The sequence below is a fragment of the Mus caroli genome, chromosome 3, assembly GCF_900094665.2.
Source record: "Mus caroli chromosome 3, CAROLI_EIJ_v1.1, whole genome shotgun sequence".
NCBI lineage: Eukaryota > Metazoa > Chordata > Mammalia > Rodentia > Muridae > Mus > Mus caroli.
The window spans coordinates 32831333-32837403 of record NC_034572.1 but is presented as its reverse complement, the minus strand read 5'-3'; positions in this window follow the sequence as shown (position 1 = coordinate 32837403).

Sequence of the window (6071 nt, the reverse complement as noted above, 5' to 3'; positions counted from 1 at the left end):
GGACCTACCCAAAGAGAGCCACAGGTTCAGCTTCGGAAGCCTGGCTTCCGTCTTGGCTAAGGTCTGAATTGTCCTTGTACATTTCTAAGGCTGTAGTGGTGTGCCCACCTGAGGTCTCAACACTGAAGCTCTTACGCCCACCTCTATTAGCATATCTGTGTGACTTTAGCCCTCCCCTTCTTTCTGGGGCTCACCACCGCTGCCAAAAAGGAAATTTGTCTATAAATACCTGCCATTTTCACAAATTGTAACAGCCTTTCAAGGTGAGAATCCCACAAGGGTTCTGGCTAAATCCTAAAGGCACCTGAAAACCCAGGAACACTCCATAGCATACATAGGGCATACTGCTGAGTTATGACGGAGGGCAAACAGAATGCCAGGCTTGAGGTCCCTGGCTCCACCCACTACCCAAGCTTTGCAGTGTCTATGTTTGGTGAGGTTTACTCCCACCCAGTCCTCTGTGTCACGGTGCTCAAGATTTCCCAGGTGGGCATGATGGGTCCTGAGAATACCCTTCTCAAAGGAGGAAGGCTCCAAGGCTGGAGACCTAAATATGCACTTTAAGGAATCTGCAGCCCACTCTGAATCTCTGAGCACCCCTGTCATGCTGGCCCCTGCCTCTGCACGGAAAGGGAGAAGAGATCCGGACGAGAGGGGCTGTCTCACGTGCCTGGGAGGAAGAGGGATGAATGAAACTAGCGAATCTCACTAAAGAGCTCCTCCCAAATTGACAGACACAGCAGACATCTAAGCATAACTGCCCAAATGCAAGGAAGTTTGCAGTGTCCTTTGCTTCTGACAACGAACGAATTCACACTGTAAGCCACTGTCTTTTCCAGAGTTCCAAAAGAATTTCAAAGCTAAGTGCATTGTAGACATTATTCTCATGTAAACACAGCAGTCAACAACAATAAACTCACAGCCATCCCTTTGTTTTAAAATCCAGGCCTTCTACTGCGAGTCAGTGAATTCTCCTCTGCAGTCATCCATCTAATGGGATTTACCAGATCGTCACAGGATGACCCCTCCACACAGACATAGCTGCTGTCAACAAAAATTAAAATAAAAAATAAAAATTAATAATAATAATAATGGTCTCCTACATTCTTGAAATTTACATTTTGACTCTCATTCTCATTGAGACTGCAAGTAATGAGAGGATCAAGGTGGTATGCTGACCAATGAGCTAGATTCTCAGTCATTTTCTTCTGCCAACTTTCTTTGGAAATTAATAATAATAATACCAATAACACTAATAATATTAGAGGCATGGTAAAAACATAACTGTTCTAGCAGGCAAGATGACTCAGTGGATACAGTGCTTGTCTAGTGCAGATTCCAGCACCCACATAAAAGCCAGGCAGCTGTGGAGGCTGCTTGTACTCCCAGCTTTCTGAGAGGTAGAGACAGGCTTTTCAAGCAAGCTGGTTTAGTAACTCCAAACCAGAATTAGCAAGCTCTGGAAGAGCTCACTGAGAACCCTTCCCAATACAAATAGAGAGCAATTGAGAAAGACACTTGATGTCAATTTTAGGTGTCTACGTGGAAACACACTCATGAAAACATGTACACATATCATGCACCACACACACACACATACATGCACACATATGCATGTGGCAAAAGGATACAAAAGTTATTTTATGGGGCTGGAGCACACTTTAAACTCTTGGAGAGAACCTGAATTCTGTTCCCAGAACACATGTCAGGCAATTCACAACCACTTGTAACTGGAAGCTTCCAGCACCCGGGGATCTACCTTCTTTTGGCTTTCAGGGGCACCTGCACATAGAGACTAACAGGCAGACAGACAGACAGACACACACACACACACACACACACACATGCACACACACGTTCTGTTTAAAATAATTTTTGCTTCAGGCCCAGTATTTGCAAGTCACTAGCAATGTTTTGTTTGTTTTGCTGGTTGGTTTTGGTTTTGAATGGCTTGGAGGTTTTTTTGGTTAAAATTAGTGACTTTTGCAAATAGAGAGGATAAAAGGAAGGTAACTCTAGCAAATGCATTTCACTCAAGTGCTCTACGAAGGTAAAATGCCAGTGCGGGTAGCAATATTTAGTCTCTCCAAACTCCTTAACGGGAGAGTCAGTGCACACCACTCTTCTTCATTTCCCGTCCAGCACCGTGGCCCACAGCTGTTGCTTTCGGCTCAACAGATGTTTCTGTGTCTAAACTGTAGTCATCCCAACAGAGGCCCCTCACTCCCTGTTCCCATATACAGAAACTTCTTCCAGAAGACCCAGAATGCACATCCACACACCCGAGGGCATGGATGGCTTTAATAAGTATTCTCTCCTGTACATGAGCAGCCAAGGGAAGGAGGACTGAAGCAATGTTAAATGATTCCTGTAAGACCAGCATCCACAGCCAATGGAATCCCACAGCCAGAGTCCTGAGCTGAGGTGTGTGGTAAGGTGAGTGAGTCTGTGTGGGCCCATCTGCAAGAAAGGGACAATTCTTCCACCATTTGACTTAAGACACTCTTCTTACAGTGTTCCATAAATAAGTGCCACCATCAAACAAGGCACGAGCTGCTGGTGCCTCTGATTCTTCCATTCCTGGTTCACCAACAGAGCCCCATATTCAATGGCCATGACACTCTAAATGGGTGGCCAAGACCCCTAAGTGTCCATCCAGTTCTAATTGCAACATTCCCCTTATAAGCTATGGATTATATGAGCATACATGAAACACTGCAGAGCACACAGCACTCATGGCAATACCTGTCTTAGTTAGGGGTTACATTGCTGTGAAGAGATACCATGACCAAGGCAACTCATAAGGGCAACATGTAATTGGGGCTGCCTTGGAGGTTCAAAGGTCCAGTCCATTATCATCAAGGTGGAAATGTGATAGCATCCAGGCAGGCATGGTGCAGGCAGAATTGAGAATTCTACATCTTTATCTGAATGAAGGCTGCTAGCAGGATACTGGCTTCCAGACAGCTAGGATGAGGATCTTAAAGCCCACACCCACAGTGACACACCTTCTCCAACAGGGCCACACCTCTTAATAGTGCCACTCTCTGGGCTGAGCATATACAATCCATTACAATACCTGATGCTTTTATTATCGTTCAAGCCATATAAGTAATAAAAGTCAAAATGGAAGATAGTAATTGGGATTTTATTTTTCAGTGAAAGTGTATGTGGGGTATTGAAATCATGGAACATTCTTTTAGTGGAATGGCATTCTGAAATTTAAGAGCCTTCCCTCGAGTTCAAAACAACTAGAGTTCATATATTACTGACACTTGGCTCAAGTGAAGATTGGACCAGTCTTCAATCTGATTTTGTTAAAATATGGCTCTAAAATTGTAGTGCCTTCCCACTTCAAGGTAAGAAAATCTCTGTGTAATTGTTGGAATCCATACTCAATGCATGGCTAGTTAACCATTAATAAAGTTACATGTTGTATATTATACGTTTTCCCGATAGTTGGAGTTGGTTTTACTAGTAACAAGCATCAGGACAGAGTGACAGAGTGGGCAGTGCTCATGACACAGCAGCTTCATGTCAAGGCAGGGAGTGGCTGGGTGCTCACTTAAACTTCTGTGCCCTTACTCCATCCAATGGTTTTAAAATACTAAATGTTAATGAACGCTATGGAATCCGCCTACCTTTGCTAGTAAAACCATTTCATGGTTCACTGTGACACTGACTTGCATTGCTCTATGCGCTCTCTGGACCCAAGACCAAATCCTCTACAGTTTCTGTCTCATTGAGATATGGCAGTGCCCTGAGGTGTTTACTGCATTTACAACTGAGAAAGAGTATATGACAAGACGGTAAACTTCAATATTAACAGAAAAGAAAAGTTCAGCTCAATGTTTAGTATCTTATACCTCACTACACAATGTGGGCTTTTTTTTAAAACATTTTATTGTTTCTTTGTGAATTTCACATCATGTACCCCAATCTCATTCATCTCACCCTCCCTTCATACCCACCCTCCACCCATGCAACACCTTCCATCTCATTATAGAAGATCTAATGTGTCCCACTGTCCCACAGTATACCATACTTCTTTTCTTATAAATGCTCCCTGCAATAACTTGCTGGTCTGATACAAGGTCTCTGACTTCTGCTACTCTATCAATACTGGAACCTCACTGGGACTCCTCTTGAATATCTTGTTATTGCCTTCTGTCATGGAGATCCTGTACTTTTTGGATCTGTAGGACCAGCCCAACCATGCCCTCCAGCAGTGCATCAATGGATGGGGTACATGTTGGGGTGGGTCAGTTCAAAGCCCTGAATCTAGGGCTGAGAGGTATCTGAGCTGGTCAGCCTGATTGTTCTCCCTCTCTCATACCCTCAGGGATGTCTCATTAGCAACCTCCACTAACTACCAGGGCCAACTCTACTCTGCTACCCAGGTGAGGCACAGAGCCTGCTCTTTCAAGTGTTGCAGTTGGTGAGGGACATGAACAGTTCTACCTCTCTCTTGACCCCAGGGCCAGCTTCCCTACCTGCCATAGATGGTGAAGGACAGGGGAGGGGAGGAGAACATCTCTCCCTCATTCCAGCAGACTTGAAGCTGGGCTGGCTCTCCCACACTCATGCCCTCAGGGCTGTCTTATGTGCAACCCCCACATCCAGGGCCAGCTCCCTGTGCTTCCCAGGCTAAGGGCAGGACCCAGTCTCCTGAGAGCTGCAGCATGTGAGGGGCAGGGCTAGCTCTCCCACTCTGATGACATCAGCACCAGCTCTCCTGCCTCCCATTAGTGACAAGGAGCAAGAGGGAGGAGGATATCACTCCCTCACACATGTCACCCACAAGCTGTGTATTTTATGATGTGCATCATGTGTTGTCTAATAACTTGGTTGATAACTATCACTATTACTTATTAATTTCCCATTCCATAAAATTTTCATTACCATCTTCTTTTGGATGGTGGTGGGGATCGAGACATAATAGAAAAGGAAGGTAGAAATTACCAACATGCTATCCCTAGAGCTTGAACCCTCTAGTCAGAACATTCCCTGGGCTTTGAATGGAAAAAAGTACCCTGATAATTTTAATAAAATTGTTTTGGGGTTTTATGTTTTTTGTTTTGTTTTGTTTTGTTTTGTTTTGTTTTGTTTTGTTTTGTTTGTTTTTTGTAGCTCTGGGGTTGGAAATGAGAGTCTTTGGCTTGCAAGGTATGATGGGTAATTTTGGTTGTCTACTGAGCTGGCTCTGGAATCTCCTCAAATACAAGTCTCTGGGAGTCTTGTGAGGGAGTTATTTGATCAAATTACCTGAAGCAGAATGTCCCATCCTGAATGTGGCACTTCTGGTAGTAGCCCAGATAAAAGGAAACTTATGGTTTTTGCCTGTTTGCCCTTACTCTTGCTGTCAAGTCCTTCTATCCTGTGATTGCTGCACTCCTTTGCTGATATTAGAACTTCAGGTTTCAAATGAAGGCTGAAGACCAGCAGCTCTCCCAGAATCCTCAGGCCTTCATTGACAGATTGGGACTGCTGAGATCTATGGACTGAGAAACTACTGAATTCTCACAATCTCTGGTGTGACAGACACAGCTATGGCTGGACTACCTGATCCTGTAAGCAAAATAAGTAAATGCAACAAATGCCATATATGTGTGTGTGTGTGTGTGTGTGTGTGTGTGTGTGTGTGTGTGTGTGTTTGTGTGTATACATATATATGTGTGTGTGTGTGCGTGCGCACGTGTGTGCATGTGTATGTGTACATGTGTGCATGTGTGTGTATACAGTCTATTAGCTCTGCTTTTTTAAAGAACCCTGTGCTCTATACTGACCCACAGCCACAGCATGCTTAATAAAGTATTTTGAAAGCAACATTTGATATAGCAATGTTTTCACAGACAAAACAGTCATCAGATACCACCTGGCTTCAGAAGAGTGTTCTGAAGAGGAAAACCATTCCACAGATAAATTTTGTTCAGAGCAGAGATGTGAATTTGCCCCTGTTCTCATCTCGAAGCCACATTCTTCGCCTCTTAAAGTGCCAGAAGTGCAGCCTAGGAAAGCACACACCCTCCCCTGATGGCTCTGCCTCTCAGAGCTAAGGAAACATTGAGATA